General features: G+C 36.5%; 1 protein-coding gene across 2 annotated transcripts in view; it reads left to right on the top strand.

Moving 5' to 3' along the window:
- Apoltp (Apolipoprotein lipid transfer particle) overlaps positions 1-25,679 on the top strand; it is a 6,186,292-nt gene that overhangs the window by 1,838,256 nt on the left and 4,322,357 nt on the right. The gene's annotated exons all lie outside the window — the stretch shown is intronic.

Raw genomic sequence — 25,679 nt, forward strand, 5'->3', positions numbered from 1 at the left:
TGAATATTTTGAAGTGTGAGTGTGATGAAAGCAAGGAGTTGTTCAACAAGTGACGGCTTGGTGTTTGTCAGTTGGTATGGAAGAAGACAGAATGGACTTGGTGTGATGCTGCAAAGGAACAGTCATTTCAGGTTTGGTTGGTTCCAGAGGAGGTCGCTGATGAAACTGAATGCTGGATGTTACTCATGGCAGGTTGAAGAGGTTGGAGGTTGTGCAAGGTTTTGACATTGTCTTGTATTGTGTGGTCCGGAGCAGTACCCACAGATTGGCTGGTTCGGACATTTATCAGTAGAGTTAGCATTATATCGTTGAAATCTTTCACAGCGTAAGGGTAGTGGTGGCTGAGATCTAGAAGGCTCGACTCTATGGCGTTTACGACATATATATGCCCCATTTGATTGAAGATCGTCGATGGTCTCTTGAGAGTGTGTGAGCACTCTCACCATGTATGTTAAGCCGTTATTGTTACGAATGCTAATGTATTTGGATATGGTATAGCCTTCTAGAATAAGTTCATCAGTGACTTCTTGGTCAGTAATATCAGTGTCTACGTCTCGAATTACAACTGACAGCAAAGGCTCTTTACGTGGTGGGGGCCGTTGTTTTAGCGGTTTCTCTGCGAGCCTAGTGAGTGTGGTTCCTTTCCCAAAAATTTCGAATCCATGTTTGTTCATCAGGGTAGTTTGAAAGTTGGGATCGGGAGTCCGTAAGATAGTGCCGTTACGTGTAGGTATGATTTGAGTTATGTTAGCTCGTGGCATGTATTTAACTAGTTGCTTGTATAGATGGTGTGCCTGCGAGTACTTTGAATCAAAGTTAGTAAGCAGAAACTGATAAGTTTGTGGACGAGTGGTCTCTGTTAATTCGGGAAAATACTCGAGGTCCATTACAAGACCTGATCCACTGGCTGTGTCTGACAAGTCGCCTTGATGAATTTTCTTTGATGGCGGTGACTTATGATGGTCAGTATAGGGTTTCCCGATTAACGACCTAGCAGGACTGGTTTCACGACTCGTACTTGGATTGGTGGCACCTTTTCGCTTTGCTCCTGAAGCAGTAGCAGAAGGAGCAGCTACAACCATAGGTAGGGCTTGATGATGCCCTAGGTCCCGTGAAGTATCAAGGGACATGATACCGATCTTTGGCCCGAAGGCCGTAAACAAAGCAGTGTGAGCCTAACTGTGTGATGGTGAGATGATAATATGAACAAAGGTTAGACTATCCGTTTGGATAGTAGTCTAGGTTGAAGAGCTCCCGTTGCCTTCACAGTAGAACCAGACGCCCTTGGCTGGATCAGTCTGACGTCAGTGTTTTCTTGACAAGGAACGACAGAGTACCCGGGATGAGGAATAGGAAGGTAAGCGTACAAAATACAGCTTTCAGACGTATGGTACATCCACAGCTGGTGAGATCGATTACAGTATCGATCTGAGTATGTCAGCACCAACACATAGATTTCTGAGCATATCATTAATAACTAGTTACTACCTGAGAGAATTTGCATTGGTATTTATCGTTTAATATGAGCAAAGTTTTGCAAAATATTTTTGGCACTTATGGTAAGTAACAAATATTGTTCTATGTTTTCTGTAAACTGTCACAATAATATTGTTGTAAACCTGTGAATCATCTGACAGCAGTTACACAAATAGCTGTGCTTCCATCTGTTTTCTTTATTTGTTATTCTTGTGTCACAGCATATATCAATATAAGATGGCAGAACTGTTCCCTATATTACTGTCGTTAGACGATTCCCAGGTTTACAATATTATTGTGACTGATTACAGAAAACATAAAACATTATTCGTTACTTGCCATAAGTGGCAAATATTATTTGCAAAGCTTTGCTCATATTAAACGATAAATGCCAATGCAAATTCTCTCAGGTAGTAACTAGTTATTTCTGATAGACTCGGAAAGCGATGTCTTGGCGCTCAATGCTTGGGGCATTCGAAAGACACCTGCCAGGCCCATCCGAGGTGTCTCAAATGTGGGCAATCTCATTTCACGCAGTCTTGCAGTAAAACAGACACTTCCACGCCTGTCACTTGCGCAAACTGTCAAGGAGATCATCCGGCAAACAACCGTCGCTTTCCTGTCTTCAAATCTTTTTCCGAAGCCCTCAAATTGCCGGCACAGCAGCCAAAGAAACAACTGGATATAACCAAACGAAGTTTCCATACACTATCAGGAGAACAAACTCTCATTCCCGCTGCTGACACTATCCATCCGGTGATAATGAATACTGAAGACACTGAAGCTTCTACTTCTCCCCACACCCTGCCAATTACTACCCTTCAACAAGATAGTTCTAAAGAAGACCTGGACTTACAGTCCGTTCTTTTTTTACTGAAGGGATTACCTTTCCGCAAAATATTAACGCATATCAAACGTGGCATTACTCGTTTTCGACAAGCTGCAGACTCAGCTTCCAAGGCTAAGATCACACCCTTATCTTTGCTTCTTGGAACGCAGATGGCGTCGAGGGGCAAAATCATATGCTTATCAGATTTCTAACCCAACACAGAGTCGATGTCATGTTCATACAGGAAACACACTTTACTGCTCGAATCACTACTGGCACTTACAAAATTACATTGTGTACAGACAGGATAGAGTGGGTAGATAGAAAGAAGGATTGCTATTATTAATCAAAAAGGCATTCCCAGTCAGGTTGATTACAATACCTCCTTTACTTGCTTTTAAGGCATTTGCTTTTGAGCTTATAACTCCAGGAGTTCCGTGAATATTGGTCACCGGGTACAGGTCCCCGGCTACACAACTAGAACCCACAGATTTTGATATCATCGCTAACTTAGGGCCAAAAGTCATCTTAGCTGGACATCTTAATGCTAAGCATGGAGAATGGAACTCCATTACTCCAAACACAGCTGGAAAAGCTTTACACCAGTATCTACTGACTTCCAACTTCATCATCAGTGCGCCACTAGATCATACTCATCACCCAAAATTAGGCGGGCAGCCCGATGTGCTTGATGTCGCTCTTTGCAAAGATGTGTCTTTTACTGTCCATCCTTATGTTATTTCGAATTCGGACTCTGATCACGATCCAGTTGTTTTTCACATCTCACATCCAAGCATCGCCCATTCTGCCCCTATCTTCAAGCAAATAGAAACTGATTGAGGTGTATTTAAACAAGAACTAAACACTATGTTCGACCTACGAGATCGGCCCACCACCATTGAGGACATCGATCAAGCGGTTTCTCACATCACATTAGCACTTCGTACAGCAGAGGCAGTGAGCTCCACTGCCAGAATCTCACCAACATACACAGCTCAATTCGACAGTCTACATCTGCAACTTTATCTTTATTTAAAACGTTGGGCTAGATGCAGATGGTAGCACGCACTTCATCCTGCATACAAGACTCTGTTGAATAAACTGCGTTCGAAGCTCAAGATGCTGACTCAGCGACAAAATCTAGAGTAATGGGAAGACACTTGTATAAATGTCACAGTAAATGATCATAAAATTTGGACGTACTCCAAATCGTTTCAAAGTTCTTCAAATGCTTCCAGAGATAGAGTCCTATAAGGACCACAAGGACTGACTCAAGACCCTCAGTCGCAAGCGGACATATTCGCTGACTCTCTGGAAGCACAGTTCCAGCCCAATAGAGCTCGTATTGAGCCCTATTTCCGACAGCACGTCATAACCATATTATATCGCATGAGTACTCAAAGACCTCCACATGATATCACCTTAGTAACACCACCATGAAATAGAACGCCATATCAAGTGTCTGCCTGCAAAAAGAGCATCTGGGCCTGATGGGATTCGAAGTGAGATACTGAAACATCCAACCCGAAAATTATTGGTCTTTTTGACATATTTATTTAATGCCATCTTTCAACTTTGCTACTCACCAAGGACCTGGAAGGAAGCATGTATCATCACCATCCTCAAACCTGGAAAGAATCCGCTGCTTCCAGAAAAGCATAGGCCGGTAAGTCTTCTGTCCTATTTTAGTAAATTATTTGAGCGTGTGTTCCTCTGGAGACTGAAACAGCATGTCGACAATGGTGATATTCTACCCTTCCATCAGTTTGGGTTTCGTGCTCAACATAGTACTACTACACAACTCGTACGAGTAGTAGATCACTTAACAGTGGCATTCAACAGAAAACAACGTACTCTAGGAGTGTACCTGGATGTCTCAAAAGGTTTTGACAAAGTCTGGTTAGTAGGACTATTATATAAGCTACACGCCCAAGGTCTTCCGTATAATATTCTGCATTTACTTTGTTCTTACCTCGTTGGCAAAAAAAAATTAATGTGTCTGTTGATTTTGTCAAATCCTCATCTAGAACAATTAAAGCAGGTGTTCCAAAGGGCGCTGTACTTTCACCACTTTTATATAATCTCTATACAGCCGATCTTCCAACCCTACCACATTGCTTCTTAGCAACGTACGCCGACGATACCGCCTCTTTCACAACAAGCAGTTCACTTGCACAGTGTTATATCTATATGCAACGTCAACTGAACAGTTTTCAGGAATGGGCCAGATGTTGGAGGATAAAAGTAAATACTGACAAAAGTTGTACTGTTATACACAGTGGAAGACATATCCGCGCCCGTCGAAATCTAATATGTGAAAACGCATACATTCCTCAAGCCACACATGCTAAATATTTGGGAGTGATTTTAGACCGTGGGCTAACGAACGCTGCGCACATCAAGGACATAAACCAAAGATAATAACACAAAATCACAGCATTATATTCCATTTTACGCTGCAGTTCAATCTCTCATGAGGCCCGAGTGAACATATTCAAGGTGATAGTCCTGTCCACACTTTCTTATGCGTGCCCTGCCTGGCAACATGCCTCATACAGCCACTTTCAGACACTCGAAAGTATGCAAATTAGAGACGGTCGTATCATCACTGGTCACGACAGATATATTCGCAACCTCCAAATTCTGGAAGACTTAAAGCTGCCCCTTGTTAGATAAGTTTTACGCCATCTCCACTGTAAGTTCTGGCGTACCTTACCCAGGCATATTAACCCAGCTATTGCTAATATCGGCACCGAATGCGATCTCCGGAACGTCCGTCGCATGTCTCGCATATAATAACTCTCTAAAGCTCGCCTAAAGTCACCATCAGCCACTCTGCGACAGTTGCAGATGTAGCCTACCATACCTACCAACTCAATAGTAATACCCACCTTTTCACCTGTACATCTGTATTTCTGATCTATTTCAATCTACTCATGGAGTCAGGGGCTTTGGCCGTATACTCTACATAAAAATTCAACATTACCGTGACCATGACCATGGCGATGACGTGGCGCTGAATTAACACAAAAGTAACATGCTAAAGTGGTAATTATTTTGTGTTATTTCAACACCCCATTTTTTGCTGTGTAGTTCAAGAAAGTGGAGAAAATAAGCGTGACAAAGTTTCCTATATGCTAATACTATGGTGATAAATTAACCGATGGCGAAATTAGAGTAAAAATTTCCGGTCACGAAATTACTTACATGCTAATACTTTGGTAGCAAAATTACCTCAGTTCTGCAAATTCCCAGGATGGAGGTGGCACATTTTCCGGTCTAAGCAAATTTGTTGCACATTGGTCGGTGTCAAATTGGCATACACCCCATAAATGGGACTTGCATCCAGTTAACTTTGAAACCACATGCACGATCACTATGATTGCGCTAAATTTGATCTATATAACTCAAAATATTTTCGAGAGAATTATCTGTAAATAAACGTTTACAGTGGATGCATAAGTTACATTCGTTCAGCTTAATAAAGCTTAGTTGATTGATTAAGTTTAACGAGGTTTGTGAAAGGCGAACCTCTATACTAAATTGGAATTTGAATCAGATGACTCCCCACTTGTGATCACACAACTTCGTCTGTAGAAGGAAAAATAATTTAGTTTGGAAGTTGATATTAATTAAAATCATTGCTAGTTCTTATAAATTGATTATTAATAAACATCTAAGTTTGATATTTTTACTTTTCTCTTAAGAAAAAATACATTGAATGTTATAAGAAAGAAGATATGAGATAATCTTAATACGATAATGAACAGGAAGCACTTACTAAAGCTCCATAATTTTCTACATAATCATCTATGTATTTCGGGTAGAAATCATGGAGACTAGATCCCAAAATAAGGTTCTACTTCAGATTAAACTATAAGTCTCGATGATTGAAACGATCATTTGAAGTGGCACCACTTACCAGGCCAAACCATCCAATTTGGAAAGGGTATTCCTATCTACTGCTGTGGCATTCAATGACAAAACATAAATATAACATGTTTCTGCTCTCCAAGATAGAAGATGCTCCAAAATAATATTTTTTCAGTACTAAAAAGGAGATGTGGCTTCACACAAGTAAACTTATCGACTTTTCTGTAGTAGGCATGATGGTAATCAGAATGCGATCAGTATTTAGGAAATTTGAAGAAAACAACCACGTTTAATACCAGCTGCCTTGTTTGAGATTTCCCCTCACGTGATGAGCAACAATTTTTAAAACACCTAATTATCAGCCTTCTGTTGATTAGAAATCTCAAAGCCTAGTCTGCTGTAAGCAAGAAAACTTCGAGAAGTAAAATAATTCAAACTTCTGAATAACAAAGAGTGTACAAATGTTAAATATCTAATTCATCTGCCAATGTACGAGACATTGAGTATGAGTATTACTTACTTACGAATATCCTATTTTAGTAGGATCATACGTTCAGAAAAGTAACATATGTTCGCAATTTATAACTTATCTTAGTTCCAGGGACATTCCCCAATTTCGCCTGCGAAGTGTATCTGGAAGAAACCCTGACGTGAGTAGCATTAGGAGCTCAGGCAATATAAAGGAAGAACAAACTTATTCCGCTCTGATACGCCACCATTTAGATAAAAAGGCTGGAATTGGAGAGAAAAATATGAGTTCCATAGTTTTGAGTGCGCTACCGATTTCTAAGTTGAAAACCGATTAGTAAAATTCGCAGTTAACCCACACACCCCAAAATTATACCTATTACTATTTAGTGAAACCATTGACCAATCCACGCTTAATATTACCATGAATATGATCAGATGAAATTTGAATAGAGATTCATTTACATCTTTCGATTTCGTTTCGTAACTTTTGTAGAAGACTCGCCTTGTTTCGTCTCGATTCTCGAGAACTCACTTAACGTCTCGTTCTGTAAATTTCTGTACAAAATGCATTCCCTCACTTACAAATTCCCAGATTCCTTCTACTTCACGAGATATATAAGAAGGGTATGATCTAAAAACATTTAAACCATATTTCTTATTGGAGTATGTTGTGTAATGATTTGAGTATCTTGACACGTTCAGAAATGCACTTCATTGAGTTCGTATTAATAATTTTATAATTTACAGCTTTTATATACGGATCATTTAGCAGTGAAATTATGTTTATAATCTAAGACTTGGGTGAACTAGTGTTGAAAATCAAAATCAATCACGATATCTCTAGTGCAAGGTCAACAACGGGTCACCCTTTTATGTTAATATGCACATAAATATGGCATGCGTACTATTTAATATAATTTTCAAGTATATATCTAAGGCAAAATAGACTATTTGTTCCGAAAAAGTCTAGCAAAATATACTCTCATATAAAGCTAAAAAAGTTCAGTGCTAAGCTCAAAACCAATAAAATAATAATTTTATATTTATATACAAGGTCCCCACTTTCAGTTTATCTGCATATAAAAATGGGTTATGTATATCTCATTACCATATGTATGAGGAAAAGACACAATTTTTCCGAAAAAGATGAGTGAAATATTCCCTCATATAAACATAAAAACGTTCAGTGCCAAGTTCGAAACTAATAAAATAATAATTTTATATTCATCTACAGGCTCCCCAGTTTCAGGTCATGAGCATTTGAAAGTGGGCTATGTTTATATCGTTACCATATATACGAGGAAAAACATTACATTTTCTGAAAGAGATGAATAAAATATTCCTTCATATTAAGATAAAAACCGTTCAGTGCCAAGTTCAAAACTAATAAAATAATAAATTTATATTCATCTACGAGGTACGCACTTTCAGTTTATCAGCATATGAAAGTGAGTTATGCGTATCTCATTAGCATATGTACGACGAAATAATACTATTTTTTCGGAAAACGATGAGTAAAATATTCTCTCATATAAAGTTAAAAAACGTTCAGTACCAACTTTAAAACTAATAAAATAACAATTTTATATTCAACATTGGGCTCCCCAGTTTCAGTTTGTCAGCTTATAAAAGTGGGCTATGTATATTTCATTACCATATGCAATAGGAAAGGACACTAATTTTTCGGAAAAAGATGTGTTTGTTGTTGTGTTTGAGTTTAACGTCCCGTTCAGCAAGAAGGCTATATGAGACGTGAACCTACTGATTAGCGTGGGATTCGAACGACATGAGCTCCCGCCGGGAATCAAACCCGGGTCTCCCACGCCAAAAGGCGCGTACGCCAGTCGCTTAGCCAAGGAGGAGCTCACGGAAAAAGTGAGTAAAATATTCCCTCATATAAAGCTAAAAGAACGTTCAGTGCTAAGTTCAAAACTAATAAAATAGTAATTTTATTTTCATCTATAGAGCTACCACTTTCAGTTTATAAGCATATAGAAGTGGGTTCTCTATATCTCGTCACTTTATGTACGAGGAAAGACACGAATTTTTCTGAAAAAGATGAGCAAAATGTTTACTCATATAAAGCTAAAAACGTTCATTGCCAAGTTCAAACTATATAAAATAATAATTTTATATTCGTCTATAGCGTCCCCACTTTCAGTTTATCAGAATATGAAAGTGTTTTATGTACATCTCATTAAAATATGTACTAGGAAAGGACACTAATTTTTCGTTAAAAGATTAGCAAAATACTCCCTCATATAAAGCTGAAAAGTCCATCAGTGGTAAGTTCAAAACTAATAAAATAGCAATTTCATATTCATCTAGAGAGTCACCACTTTCAGTTTATAAGCATATAGAAGTGGCCCATGTACTATCTAATTACCAAAAGTACTAAAGTTTCCAAAATAATATTAGTTTTGGAAATCTAATATTTTTTAAGAAAATGACCAGGAAATTATTCCCCCTAGAAGCTATATAACTACAAGTGCCAAGTAAAAATGCAGCAAAATAAGAAATATATATTCATCTGGTTGGTTCCTACTTATAATTGATGCTCATATAAATGTGGACCATGTTATACCCAATTGCTATATTGACTTGGAAAATACAATTTTTCAGAAAAAAATGAGCAAAATACTCCCTTCAAAAAAACTTTATAACTCTTAGTGCGAAGTTAAAATCTAACAAAATAAGAATGTTATATTCATCTAGAGGGTAGCTACTTTCAGTTAATGTCCACATAAATGTGGGTCATGTACTATCTAATTACTATATGGACTTGTAAGTACAATTTTTCCGAAAATGATGAACAAAATACTCCATCCAGAAAAGCTTTATAAATCTAAGTGCCAAGTTAAAATTTAACAAGATAAGAATTTTATGTTCATCAATAGGGACCCCACTTTCAGGTTATCGACATAAATGTTGGCCATGTAATATGTAACTACCATATGTACTTGGAAAAATACTATTTTTTCCGAAAAGTTGAGTTGAGTTGATTTTGAGTTTAACGTCCCGTTCAGCATCGAGGCTATATGAGACGTGGACCTACTGATTAACGTGGAATCCGAACCACATGAGCTCCCGCCGGGAATCGAACCCGGGTCTCCCACGCCAAAGGCGCGTACGCTAACCGCTTAGCCACGGAGGAGCTCTTTCCGAAAAGAATGAGCAAAATTCTCACTCCAGAAAAGGTATATAACTCTAAGTGTAAAGTTAAAATCTAATAAAATAAAAATTTTATATTCATCTAAAGATTTTCCCACTTTAATTAATATTTATATAATAGTGGACTATGTACTATGTAATTATAATATGTATCAGCGTGTTTTGTATTGTTAGAACTTCTAGTATTGCTTGTCAATGAATTTTCAATAATAAATGATACATATATATTCTAAATCATACGATACGTTCAATATATCTACATCTTTATTATGCAATTGAACTTTAATATTAGTCAGTCCGTCCGTCCGTTACTCAGCACAATATCTCAGGAGCGAAAGCATATTTTTTACAATATGTTTGTTGCAATCGATCGCTGGAGTAATTATCTCGAAGGGGTTTGTTAAGAAAGGTGATCCACCCAACAGAAGTGGTAGAAATTAACCATTTCCAGTTTTAACGTTTATTACTATAGAGCCAAAAGTTTAATAGGTTTCGAGATGCTGTTTCCAGCAATCGATTAAGCGTTGCAAAATACATATCTTCTCCATCCTTAACACAACTGAAATTGGAAATGGTAGAAATTCACTACAACTTCCGGTTATATTTTAATCTGCATAGAGCAAAAACTACTAGAAATAGCGATAATCTGTTTCCTGTTTCCTGCAATTGATTCCACGTTCTAAGGATAAGTACGATCTTTACTGTTATCCCTGTATTCAAACCAGAAATAGCAGAAATCAACCACTTTTGTTTTTTACTTTGATTGCTAAATAGCAGTGGTTTTCAAACTGTGCGGCTTGCCTCCCTGGGGAGTCGCCGAAGATTGTCAGGGGATGTGCAAGGAGTTTTAAGAAAAGATCCTACAAATGAATATATTTATAATGCAATGCATACTTAAGTCTGCAACCTTCTTTAGTGATACCTAGCGAACTAAGATTTTGTATCACCTCTGTTCCAAATACGATCAGGGTGGTCCCTTTAAGCGTTGGCTTAAATAGAAATGAAACATAGTTTATCATAGTGATAGTCTTTCTTTTAGGGACACGTATTTATGTTGTTGACATATTTCATTTCTGTCAGGTTAGGCTCGTTAATTTTGGTGGTTGAGGGAAGTCTCAACTGCAAAAAGTTTGAAAATCCCTGCTATATAGTAAAAACGGTAATAGATATCGAGAAGCGGTTTTCTGTAATTGATTAAGTCCCCCAAGAACATATTGCGCCCCCTTCGTTAGCTCTTTAGCGAGACAGGAAATGATAGAAATACACTACCAGTTTCGGTTTCAATTCTAATCTACATAGAAAAAAAAACTATAAGAGATAGCGAGAAACGCTTGTTTAGAATCAAATTAACGTTCTAAAACTCTTTCCTCTTAGCCCTCTATTCAAACCGGAAGTGGCAGAAATCAATGAGTTTCTGTTTAAACGTTGCTAGCAATACAGTAAAAACGGTAGATTTTTTCTGTAATCAGTTAAACGTCTCTAGAAGATATTTCACATCCATATTGATATCTAGTACCCCTTTCGGTTTTATTGTTAATTGAGAAAATATTGTAATCCTCTTTGCCAGAGTGTGCCTTTGTGTGCTTTGCCAAATTGTATTTCTTCCTGAATATTAGTCCACCACAAGAATAAAAGCAATGAACAGTCATAAAATAGCAACATATATACACAATTTGTAGAAATTCGTATTATAGTGCACTGAATTCTTCACTTTGAAAACTACATCACATATGGAATGGTTATATACTATAACGGTTTTAGGACGGCACCAGGGGCCTGCTCCCCAGTCTCTTACAGTGAAAATAAACTAATATTTCCAATTGTCTTCAAATATTTAGAATAATTAATATTTATTTTGCAAGAAATGTAATGTTTTCGATTCTTGAACATAAAATGAAGTGTACCATGATAAATTTCTTCTATAAACATGGGGTGGGGGAAAGAATCACAGTGTATGATAGAAACTGCATTTTGTCGAGTTATAAACGATTACTTAATTTCTTAGAACAAGTTTCAAATATTTATTTTACTGGTATTTGGTTATGTAACACATCATTTTTGGTTTTTGAAACCTTTTGGAAGTCCTCACTATCAACAACGTTGTAACAAAGGGAAAACCACATCATCTAAAAGTTTAATTTATTGCTTCAAGAAAATGCGGTGTTATTCCGAAATGATACCGTCGCACAGTGGTTCAGGACAAGCAAAACCTGGCCAAAACCCATTTTTTGAAAATGCGTTAGAAGGACACAGGTTTAGTGTATGGGTTACCGAATGTCCATAGTTTCCTATATACAAACAATTAACACGAGTAACATGTAATGTGCGAGTTAGAAGTGGTGGAAGTTAACCATTGTGAACATGTCTGTGAAATAATTGCCAAATAGAGTATTTGTCATTCAAGTTCATGGCCTGGTATCTGAGAATATGTGGTTACAAGAAACATTTGCTATATATGACACCAACATACCTCTCAAGTACTGCAACTGTCCATAGTGATTATGCAGTATCTTCCATATATACGTTTCCTCGAACAAAATATGTTAATGTGGCAAAATTTAAATTGTTTTAGCAGAAGGTCCACAAAACTGCAGAACTTTAGTATAGCGCCCAGCGTTCCCCAGTAGAGTTATTGAAATGGCCTGAAAGAATAATCCTTTATTAATTGTTTTTCAGGAAGTTTAGGTGCGAATATGTGAGAATTTGTGAAATACAAGTTTCTTTGTTTTTGTGTGTGGTGACAGGACACCGAAGTTAATAGTTCTTACTTTTTACTTACAAGACGTCTATAGTTCATAATGAAGCTAAAACACATGATAAAATGAGAGAAATGGAAGAACATTGTCAGAGGGAGCAAACACGGCATGTCCAGAAATGGGTTTTGACGCTATTCGATCTGGTGATCACCCAGCCTACGTTAGTGAAGACATTCGACGAACTGTTTCCAAGTTTTGCAGCCAAGTGTACCAAAACTGTATAAGAGTGGCAATAGTCATGACATCTTTTGAAGACACATACAGAATTGCTTGATGGGAAACTGACGTTTAAATTCCAGAGACACATGGAACGTCGATCAAATCCTGGTGGTCGTCCATCGAAGGATTCCAGAGAATCTATTGACAGAAACAAACGGAGGAAAACGAAAGACTTACGCACATCTGCAAGTACATCGAAACTGGCCTTTGCTGCTAAAATGAGGTTTCGGGCATCAGGACAACAAGATGCAGCAAAAGAACTTCGTGAGATGACATAAATAACACCGACTAGAGTTTGTGAGACAAGCGTTTATGAGCGCAAAGGGCCAGAGCCTTTCACCCAAATCTACACCAAAGAAGAGACGCTTTCATTTTTGAGATTGTGATGGAAGTACAGGTCACAGCGTATACAAGTAGAACTTTCAGCAGGACATGACATTATGTTTGAGGAAGATCTGCTGTTTATGTCTTTCGTGCCAATTCGATCAGTTGTAGGCGAGGAGATTGTAATGTATCAGTATCCTCGAACGTCATCAACGAGATACTACTGTCCTATAAGATTTCGGTTTTGCAAGAAAAAACGTGACAACACATGAAGTCAGGTGCATCGAACAGCAGATTCAAGATCTCCACCCATCAACTGTGAACGTCAATGGAACCCAATTTACTGTGCTTCACGAGCTCATTCTCACTATAGTCGATGGAAAAGTGTGTAATGCACTCATGAACAACAAATCTCCTCCAAAGTGTTATATTTGCAAAACATCTCCCAAAGAAATGAACAATTTAGAGAGAGTTTCTATGGAATACGTAAACACACCACATTTCGGTTTGGTTTGTCAGTGTTACATGCGTACATACGATGTTTTGAGTGCCGCCTCCATATTCCATATAGACTTAATTTCAAGACATGGCAAGTTCGAAAGAAGCACAAGGAACTATTGGAATCACGAAAACATGAGATTCGGAAGCAAGTTTAGAGAAAAAAATAGACCTTCATGTTGATAGACCCTAGGCAAGAGATAGTGGAATAATCAAGGGTAGAAACACAGTTAGATGTTTTGCGGACTCGCATGAATCTTTACAAATAACGGAGCTTTCTGAACAACTGATTACAAGTTCTTCGATGATACTATCTGTAATCAACTCTGGGCTTGATGTTGATCCCTACGCTCTGGACAGTTATGCACTGGGGTCAGACAAACTCTTTGTTCATCTTTACAATTGGTTCTATATTTCTGCTAGTGTCCATAAAATTCTTGTTCATAGATCGGCTGTGATAAAGAATGCCATTTTAAGCTTTCTAAAGAGACACGGAATAAAGACTTACGAATATTTAGGGAAGATCACTCGCGCAAATTCTCTCGCACTATTACAAATCAGGATATGCTGCATATGCTTCTTATTACTTCTCATTCTTTTCTTTTGAGTATTAGGCACGTCGCTAAGGGGAAGAAAAAAACTATGCTTGTCACACGAAGGACGACTGCTGTTGAAGACATCGCAGCGTGGATAGGAAGAAGCCAACGCGACGTCCAGCAGCCGAAATAAGAAGGCATCCCATCTGCATTCAGCGATATTGACAGTGACAGTGATGATTGACGTACAGATGTGGTTGACAAAATCAATTCTCTTTTTTCGTTTGTGTGTGTGAGTGTAATGAAAAATTTTAGTGTGAATGTGGCGCAGATTTGTTTGTGTTGAGTGTACTGACGTAATGCATACCAAAACACAGTACTTCATCAGTGTTTACAAACATTTTCTAATAACTCTTTCCTTCAGATAAGGCGGGTGCAACCGAACGATAAACGTGTTCGTTGATTCTTAGTATTATAAATATACAATTCTTGCATACTTGGGACTTTAGAAGCATTTTGTACATTGTTATAACCAATTATAGGTTTTGGCCAGGTTTTTATTCGTCCTGAACCACTGTGCATCGGTAGCTTATACCGAAAAAGATAGAACGCTAATCGTTGACCGACTTACTTCTCACCATAAAAATAATATAAGAAATTCTAGTCCAACATACAAATAAAAAGTAGAAACCATTGTTGCTAGGGGCTGCTGTTTCTCAGTGATAGAGTGTTTATTTCTGGTGTATGTGGTTCTTGGTTTGTTTCCAGTTTGCGCCAAGTGAACTTTGTCGTACACAAACACCGTGTGCGTGGGTTTTCTCGAGGTTCTCCAGTTTCCTACAATTTCATTCATTTCTCACCATCACCATCTTTTTTAGCCTAGCCGGTATAGTCGCGGGACGTAAAGCTTTGAAAGTTCATTTTATTTCTTTGTTGCTGTTTTTAATCATCTTGTTTAAGTCTAAATTGGTGCTGAATTATACCAATATATTCAGTGTGGTATTTATAGAATTTTAAGTGTATGCGTGTTTGTGTGTAGAGGGAGGGATTCTTAATGCCGCTTTAAGTAGTACAAGTTCAATAAAGTTATTTTATCCAGTGTAAATTTGCCAGTTAACTATAAGCTTCCCTCTGTGAATAAATTCCACAAATGTGCTTCTATGTAGCCTGATGGTTAGGGCCTAGACTTTGGTGCAAAACAGTAGATGTAAAACGGACTTTCATTATGAAGCAATGTTTCCCTTTGTAGAAATATAATGTTAAGTTAGTTTGGATTTTTTTTGTGCAATAATTACAGCACTACCTAGAATGTAAACTTCATTTTATTAATTTTCATTGAAACATATTGCACACATTGCATATACCTAATGTTTATTTGAATATTAAAATGTTCACTTCTTTGCTTTAACTAATGATTATTTTCTTACACTGACTGGAAAAAGGTTTTAAACGTACATATTTCCTTCATAGATATACCTCAGGAAATGCAATTAAAGAAATGACTGAAAATGACTAATATGTATCACACTCACCCAGAGAAACAAACATTTATTGGGTCTTTCTCTGAGAAGAGCTTGCACAGAAAAGCGCATTTAACTGAATGGTGGGAAGACGAAGGAGGAAATAAAAAAATATAGATTATGGACAGCAGGACAGCATATAAAATGCCAGTTCCATTTTTGAACATAACCAGCTGTTGTCAATGATCTACATACAAGTGTTTGCCCTGGAGCAAAACATGCTTTGAGAAAATCTTATGCCTCATAACTGCTGCTACCTGTTGACAAGCTATTAATAAATCATCAGGCCAATTAGGTGAGATGGTTAGTTTTAACCTTGAAAATTTTCGGAAATTACTAAAGCTCTCCATAGGCCCCGTTATAGCCATTGATCTTTCAAACGCAGACGGGGTAAAAAATTGATCTATGCATCTCAACAGAGCGTCTCTTTCGTTTTACAATAAATGGCATTTCTGGGGAAAACGTGATCGGTTGACTACAGGACAAATAGCTTGAAGCCATAATTCATATTTCTAAGGGACATTTGTATCTTTTTCTTATTTTTGTTTGGGCAGTCCGTAAATAGCTGACTACTGGCAGTGGCAAGACAACCGCACATTCACCCTATCCAAATACGAAATTGAAGCGATAGTGGATTTCAGCTGTTTTCTATTATAATTGTTGAAGCTTGTGTTCGTTATATGGTGCCTTTAGAGCACAAGGCAATGAAGCCAGAAAAAATGGACATAAAATGTGTACTGCAAGCTTTATTATTATGCTTGGAAAATTTAAGTTTGTACTGTATGCTTAATTATATGAAAAATATTTATTATTATTATTATTATTATTGTTATTGTTATTACTATTATTATTATTATTATTACGTTGCAATGCTTTACCTTGAATTGGGACTTTCAAATTTCATTCTAGTTTATACTGAAAATTATCTCTAATTTAACAAGGAAATAATTATATATGATTATTGAATTAAAAGTCATCGTCACTTGACCCATGACAAGTATTTCTCCATTATATATCGTAAAGATCAGAACCACTAGTATTCTAAGAGTGCGGTGCTTAAGCGATTGACCGTAATAATTCAAACTTCGATTAGTGATAATTTTTGAGGCTTGTTTTATTACAAGTGTAAACTCTTTAGTCAATGGAGAGGAGGACATGGAGTATGTGTCAGAGTTGATGATGATGCGTTTCGGTGGGCCATGGTGGGCAGGGTTGGATCTTGAATCCGGCAAGCTACGTGTTCGCAAGAGGCGCCAGGTGAAGAGGGTGCCAAACTGGAAAATTAATGTTGTGTTTTAAATGTGAATATCAACAAGAGAAAAGCGTGCGTTTCAATTGCAAGTGTAGAAAGCCAAAAGCCAAGCACGCGCCAACTGGCCGAAAGCATTCTTGCCACTAGCTTACTACACATTAAGTACACCTATGAATATCTTTGATTGCATTATTTCTTCCAGACACACTCCGATAATCACGAAATTCTCAACATACTATAACGACTTGATAAATTCCGATCTTTCAGGATCTGCTGATTTTAAACAATGCGAGATTCACGAACATTTCAGCAGTCCAGAACACTTCGTGTGCCTATAAAACTTCCAGTGTCTTGAATATTTTGAGAGTCTCGAACACTTCGACTGTCGCAAACACTTAGAGAGTCTAGAACATTTCGAGTGTTTTGAACATTTGAGAAGTGTCGAACACTTCGAGTGTATAATACATTTCAAGAGTCTCGATCACTTCGAGTGTCTCAAATATTATGAGAGTCTTGAACAAATCGAGTGTGTTGAAGATTTCGAAGTATTGAAGTTTCGAGCATCTTGAACATTTCGACACTTCGGAACACTCCGAATGTCTGAAACATTTCGAGAGTTTCGGACACTTTGAGTGTTTTGAACATTTGGGAAGTGTCGAACACATCGAGTGTCTCATATATTTCGAGAGCCATAAACACTTCGAGTGTCCAGATCACTTCGAGTGTCTTATACATTTTGAGTCACAAACACTTCGAGTGTTTTGAAGATATCGAGAATCTCAAACACTTCAAGTGTCTCGAACTATTCGAGTGTTTTGAACACTTGGGAATTCTTGAACACTTACAGTGTCTCGAAAATGTCGAGAATCTCGTACACTTCGAGCGTCTGCAACATTTCAAGAGTTTCGAACACTTCGAACATCTCAAACATTTCGAGTGTTGAACGTTTCGAGACTCCAGTTCACTTCGTGTGTCTCTAACATTTCTAGAGTCCGGAGCACTTCGAATGTCTCAAATACTTCGAGTACAGAACACTTCGAGAGCCTCAAACATTACGAGAGTCTCGAACACCTTGAGTGTGTTGAGGATTTTGAGAGTATCGAACACTTCGAGTGTCTCAAACATTTCGAGAATTTCGAACACTTTCGAACACTTTCGAGAATATCTACACGGCCCACAATAGAGATACACATAGCCCACTTTTTTATAGTGATAAACTGAGAACTGGGGCCGTGTAGATAAAAATAAAATTATTATTTTATTACTTTTTAACTTGGCACTGAACGTTTTGTAACTTTATATGAGGCAATATTTTGCTCATCCTTTTCCGAAAAATTAGTGTCCGTTCCTCGTACAAATGGTAATGATATATACACAACCAACTTTTATATGCTGATAAGCTGAAAGTGAAGGGAAGTTAGAATAATATGATGGTATTGTTTTTTTTTCTAGTTTTTAACTTGGCACTGAACGTTTATTAGCTTCATATAAGGGAATATCTTGCTAATATCTTTCCGAAAAATTAGAGTTGTTGCGTCGTTCATATGGTAATGAGATATACGAAACCAACTATTATATGCTGATAATATGCAACTGGGGAACCTGTAGATGAACGCAAAATTATTATTTTATTAGTTTTGAACTTGGTTCTGAGCGTTCTTTAGCTTCATATCAGGGAATATTTTGCTAATCCTTTTGCGAAAATTTGGTTATTTGATATGCATAGTACAATTTCATGTGCTGATAAATCAAAAGTTGGTAGAATGTAGCAGAATATAAAATTGGGATATACATAGCACATATTCAAATGCTGATAGATTGAAAGTTTGGAGAATATAGATGAAAATAATATTATTATTTTATTAGTTTTGAACAACGCACTTACCTTTTTTAGCTTTATATGAAGGAATATTTTGCTCATCATTTTCGGAAAAATTAGTATTCTTTAGTTTTACATATGGTAGTGAGATATGCATAGCATATTTTATATGCTGATAAATTGAAAGTGAGGTCAACTTAGAATAATATAAAATTATTGTTTTATTAGTTTTGAACATTTATTAACTTCATATGAGGGAAAATTTACTCGTCTTTTTCCGAAAAATTAGTGTCCTTTCCTCGTACATATGGTAATAAGATGTACATAACCAACTTTTACATTCTGATAAATCGAAAGTGCCGATCCCGTAGATGAACGCAATATTATTATTTTATAAGCTTTGAACATGGCACTGATCGTTCTTTGGCTTCATATAAGGGAATATTTTGCTCATCCTTTTGCGAAAAGAATCGTGTTTCTTCCTCGTACATATGGTAATGAGATATACGTAATCAACATTTATATGGTAATAAACTGAATGTGAGGACAACTTAGAATATTATGAAATTATTGTTTTCTTAGTTTTCAACTTGGCAATGTCCCTCTTTAACTTCATATAAGGTAATATTTTGCTGATACTTTTCCCAAAAGATGAATATATTATTAGTACTATTTAGTCTTGAACAACGCAACTACCGTCTTTTAGCGTTATATGAAGGAATATTTTGATCATCATTTTCGGAGAGAATAGTGTTCTTTAGTCGTTTATATGGTAATGAGATATACATAGCCCACATTTTATAATGACGAACTGAAAGTGGGTACCCTGTAGATGAAAATAAAATTATTATTTTATTAGTTTGAAGTTCACACTGAACGTGCTTTAGCTTTATATGAAGGGATATGTTCTCTTTCTTCCGAAGAATTGGTTATGAGATATTCAGAGGACGCTTTCATATGTTGATAAATAGAAAGTTGATAGAGTGTAGATGAATATAAAATTATTATTTCATTAGCTTTGAACTTGGCACTGAACGTTCCGAAGCTTTATGAAAGGAAATATTTTGCTCGTCGTTTTCGGAAAAATTAGTGTCTTTAGTCGTACATATGATAATGAGATATACATAGCCCACATTTTTATGCTCATAAAGTGGGAATGGGGACCGTGTAGATGAAAACAAAATTTAAATTTTAAATGTTTTAAGCCTTGAACTGAACGTTTTCTACCACTATATGAGGGATTATTTTGCTCATCATTTTCCGAAAAATTCGTGTACTTTCCTCGCTCATATGCAATGAGATGTACATAGCCCACTTTTATATACTGATAAATTGAAGGTGGGGACCCTGTAAATAAATATAAAATTTTTATTTTGTTAGCTTTGAACTTGGCACTGAACGTTCTGTAGCTTTATATAAGGGTATATATTGTTCATATTTTTCGAAAAAAATTGGTAATGAGATATACATAGCACACTTTCACATTCTGATAAATTGAAAGTTTGGAGAATGTAGATATATATAATATTATTATTCTATTAGTTTTGAACAACACACTTACCGTTTTTAGCTTTATATGATGGAATAGTTTGCTCATCATTAATGGAAAACTTAGTGTACTTTAGTCGTACGTATGGTAATGAGATATGAATGGCACGGTTTTATATGCTGGTAAACTGAAAGTGAGGACAACTTAGAATAATAAAAAATTATTATTTTATTAATTTTGAACTTGGCACTGAACTTTTGTTAGCTTCAAGTGACGGAATATTTTACTCGTCTTTTTTCCGAAAAATAAGTCCCCTTACCTCGTACATATGATAATGAGATATACATAACCAACTCTTATATGCTGATAAATTGAAACTGGGGATCCCGTAGATTAACGCAAAATTATTATTTTATTACCTTTGAACTTGGCTCTAAGCGTTCCTTAGCTTCATATGAGGGGATCTTTTGCTCATCATTTCCCGAAAAATTTGTGTAACTTTAGTCGTACATATGGTAATCAGATATACATAGCCACTTTTTATGATGACGAACTGAAAATGGGAACGCTGTAGATGAAAACAGAATTATTACGTTATTAGTTTGAACTTTGCACTGAACGTTGTGTAGCTTTATATGAAGGAATGTTTTGTTCTCTTTCTTCCGAAGAATTGATTATGAGATATTCAGAGTATGCTTTCATATGTTGATAAATAGAATGATGATTGAATGTAGATGAATATAAAATTATTATTTCATTAGCTTTGAACTTGGAACTAAACGTTCTGAAGCTTTATGTGAGGGAATATCTTGCTCGTCATTTTCGGAAAAAAATTAATGTCTTTAGTCGTACATATGGTAATGAGATATGCATAGTCCACCTTTTTATAGTGATCTACTGAGAACTGGGGCCGTGTAGATGAAAATAAAATTTAAATTTATTAGCTTTAAGTCTTGAACTGAACGTTTTCTACCACTATATGAGGGATTATTTTGCTCATCATTTTCCGAAAAATGCGTGTCCTTTCCTCGCACATATGACAATGAGATATACATAACCCGCTTTTATATACTGATAAATTGAAAGTGGGGACCCTGTAAATAAATATAAATTTTTTTATTTATTAGCCTTGAACTTGGCACTTAACGTTCTGTAGCTTTACATGAGGGAATATTTAGTTCATATTTTTCCGAAAACTTAGTAACGAGATATACATAGCACACTTTCACATGCTGATAAATTCAAAGTTTGGAGAATGTAGATGAATATAATATTATTACTTTTTAGTTTTGAACAACGCACTTACCGTTTCTTAGCTTTATATGAAGGAATATTTTGATCATCATTTTCGGAAAATTGTCGTCCTTTTGACGGTCATGTGGTAATGAGATATGCGTAGTCCAGTATTGTATGCTGATGAACTGGAAATGGGGAGCCTGTATATAAATACAAAATTATCATTTTATTAGTTTTGAACTTGGCACTAAACGTTTTTTAGCTTTATGTGAGGGAATATTTTACTCGTGTTTTCCGAAGTATTGGTATCCTTTACTCGTACATATGGTAATGACACATACACAGCCCACTTTTATATGCTGATAAACTGAAAGTAGAGTCCCTGTAGATGAATATAAAATTATTATTTTACTAGTTTTGTACTTGACACTGAACAGTTCTTTAGCTTTATATGAGGGAATATTTTGCTCTTCTTTTTCATAAAAATACTGTCATTTCCTTGTTCATATTGTAAGGAGATATACATAGCTCACTTTTATATGCTGATAAATTGAAAGTGGGGACCCTGTAGATGAATATACAGTAATTGTTTTATTAGTTTTGAACTTTGCACTGAACTTTTTCAAGCTTTATATGAGGGAATATTTTGCTATTTTTTTTTTTTTTTTGAAAAAATGATCTCCTTGCTCCTTACATATATACATATAAATTAAATTAGATAGTACACATGCCACTTTGATATGCATATTAAATTCAAAAGTTGACACATTATTAACTTCTCACTAGATAAAGCGTAATTGATTTTGATAATATATATTTATGAATTTATACTGGCAACCCTGTGAATTTCCGTTTTGTCTGCGAACAAATGTCTGCTAAAATCACCGCGGTAGGGTTATTCGCCCCTCCCATCTTGCGACAGCATTTTGCGGCAGCTTCAGATAATCGGAGATATGTTTCACTGACACCTTCCCAGAAGCCCGTCCTGGTTTCGAGTCATATGTTAACTGTAGCCGTTATAGCTGCAGATAAAAGCTTTTCTTTGGGTACCCTAAAAGAATGTTCATTCAAACGGTTTTCCCACGAAATGAGTACAGCTTCGTGAGTAGGTGATTTTGTTTATAACAAAGATCATCCAGTACGGTAAGACTTGGTTACTTTGCACCAAATGTAAGGAATTTTAAAGAAAATCGCATGTAACTTATAAACGTAATGATTTTGAACATTGTATTTGCAGCATATAATAGCTAGATATACAGGGTGTTACAAAACAACTCCGGCAAAGTTTGGGAAGTGATTCCTGTCACCAAGATAGGACAAAAAGTATAGACCAATTTAGGTTCACAAAAGATTTCTTTCTGAATTATAGCTGCCGAAAACATGGAAAAATGAATTTTAAAGGTCCATAGCTCTAATACTATTTGACCTACCGTAGTCAGGTCAAGTCTTCACTTAGGAATCAGTATATGGCCTACCCAAATATCCAAGTTTCGGAATCCTGCAGAACCTCCGAAACAACTTTTACAGAAGTAATTGGTGAGTACTAGAAATTACAAGCTCGTAGCCAAACACCCTCTATAAAAATGTTGCGTGAGTTCCGCAGGATTCCGAAAGAGGGATATTTGTATAGTGCACACATTAGTTTCTAAGAGAAGTCTTGACCCGATTACGGTAAGTCCCATAGTTCTGGACCTATGAACCTTTAAAATTCATCTTTTTGTGTTTTCGGCAGCCTATAAATCCAAAAGGAAGTATTTGTGCACCCAGGTTGATCTATACGTTTTGTCTCATCTCGGTACCAGGAATCACCTACCAAATGTCTGTGTTGTTTCGGAACTCTGTATTAAGAAAACATTCGTGGAAGTGCATTAGTAAACATTTAGTATGGCCGTGATTATTGGAATATTAACTTTGGTGTAAAGTAACCCTATAGGTGTGGGTACTTTGCATCACATACAAACAATATGTTAACATACGAAATTAATGTTTCTGTGCAATTTCTTCCCTTCAGTATTTATACATTTCACTTCCTACACAAAACTGCACGCAATCTACAAATATTGATATTAGGATTACTGTACTGGTATCAGTAGCCCACCCAAATTGCTGGATTCCTTTTATATCAAAAATTAATGTTGGTAAGCCCCCAAAACATCCAGTAATTTCTTAATAAAAAAAACGAAGCCTTTCTGAGTGAAGCCCATCTCAAACTAATTTTTCTCGATCTGCCAAAGTTTGTAATTTATTTTCCAGCAATAAATCCATTCCATGATCTACCTAAATAGGAAATGTACCTAAAATTAGAAGGCAGCGTGTGCTAGTAGTAATAATTTTCTTGGAACACAAACTTTCGTGTAAATTAACCTCATAGGTGAGGATACTTTGCATCACATACAAAAATACGTCAAACATACGAACATAATGTTTATGTGCAATGTTTTTCCATTCAGTATTTACACATTTCACTTTTCACACAAAACTGCATACTATCTGCAAATATTAATATTAGAATTATGGTACTGGTATCAGAACTTTGTATCAATTATCGATATTTGTAAAGAAAATTATGTATTTTCTTGTACCGGAATAGGAACCACATTCTGATAGTTTACCACATATCCCAAAAAAATGTCAAATCAGGTACGAAAAAAAATCCCCGTGAACTTATTTCCTTTGATTGCTGTTTGAGTGTAAGAATATGATCTCAACGGTAATCATTGGAAGATTTACAGTGTTTGGGGTTTTCAGGCTGAATCCCACCGAAAAGGAAATTTATTTTTCCTTTTCTTAATAATGTTAATAATTCCTATACGTATAAACTTCAAGCCCCCAAAAACGTCCAAGATTTCTTTCTTTTTTTTAAGTCTTTCTTCGTGAAGCCCATCTCAAACTGTTATTTCTGGATCTGCCATTGTCCGTTATTTATTTTCGAACAATAAATCCATTTTAGCATCTACCTGCATAGGAAATTTACCTAAAATTTGAAGACAGTAGGTGCCAGTAGTAATAATTTCCTAAGGGGTTATTTTGGGCCGGTGCAAAGTGACCCCGAATAGAAGTTGAAACCGACTACTCCCAGTTTTATTTTTTCTATTTAAACTTCGAGTATTTCTTGCGAAGGTTGTCCGCAAAAATACATCTTCGGGAGGAAAATACAAAATAATGGAGATTTAAGAGTATAAAAATTACATATGTTACTTAGTCTTGTTGCATTGTATATTCTGAATAAAAGAAAATTAAATCTTCGAACTTTATACTGTGTACTATGTAGGCTATGGTACAGAAGACGGCGATGATAATGAACAAAGTGAAAAATGAAATGAAATCTTTGAGTTTTACATCCCACGGTTATGCCGGTTAGGCTAAAGGAGACGGTGATTATGAGAGATGGGTGAAATGGTGGAATGAAGAAAGTGGGAGGAAACGGGAGAACCCCGAGAAAACCCACGAGCACGGTGTTTGTCCACCACAAAGTTCACTTGGCGGGGGCTGGGATCGAACCCGGGACCCCAAGCACCAGAGGTGAACGCTCTACCACTGAGCCACCGCGCCCCCCAATGAACAAAGTGGTATAATGAAAAAAGTAATAGGAGGAAATGGGGTAATCCGAGAAAACTAATCCACACGGTGTTTGTCAACCACAGGACCCACTTGACACGAGCTGTGATCGAACCAGAGACCCCACTTACTAGAGATTTACCCTCTACTACTGAGCCACTGCGATCTAAATAAAGTTTTGTTGTGAGTGTCGGACATAAGCTCACCGGCAAAACCTCACCGGACATAAGCTCACCGGCAGAAAGCTCGCCGGACATAAGATCACCGGCAGTCTTATGTTACAAGGGCGGACAAAAGCTCACCTATAGCAAAATTAATCTCCCTTGAGGAACTTGTAATAAAATTAACCGAATATTGAAATTTAGGTTTTGACTACTTCCTAAGTGGAAAATAGAGCTACTATCGTATATGACTTATCAGGTATTAAAAAATAAGAAGGACGCTTGAGAGTTGCGTTGTATTAAACGTGGGCAGACCTTGAGGAACTTGTAACAAAATACCCTGGATATTAAAATCTAGACTTTGACTACAATTAAAAATAAGCTTAATAAGTCAGTAGAAAGTAAAGCTACTAATGTCGTACAGCTGTTATCAGATATTAGAATAAAATAGAGATGTTGGAAGTTTAAGGTGTTAATCATGGGCAACAGTA

The sequence above is a fragment of the Thermobia domestica genome, chromosome 6 (assembly GCF_964235325.1).
Source record: "Thermobia domestica chromosome 6, izTheDome1.hap1.1, whole genome shotgun sequence".
NCBI classification, from domain to species: Eukaryota; Metazoa; Arthropoda; class Insecta; order Zygentoma; family Lepismatidae; genus Thermobia; species Thermobia domestica.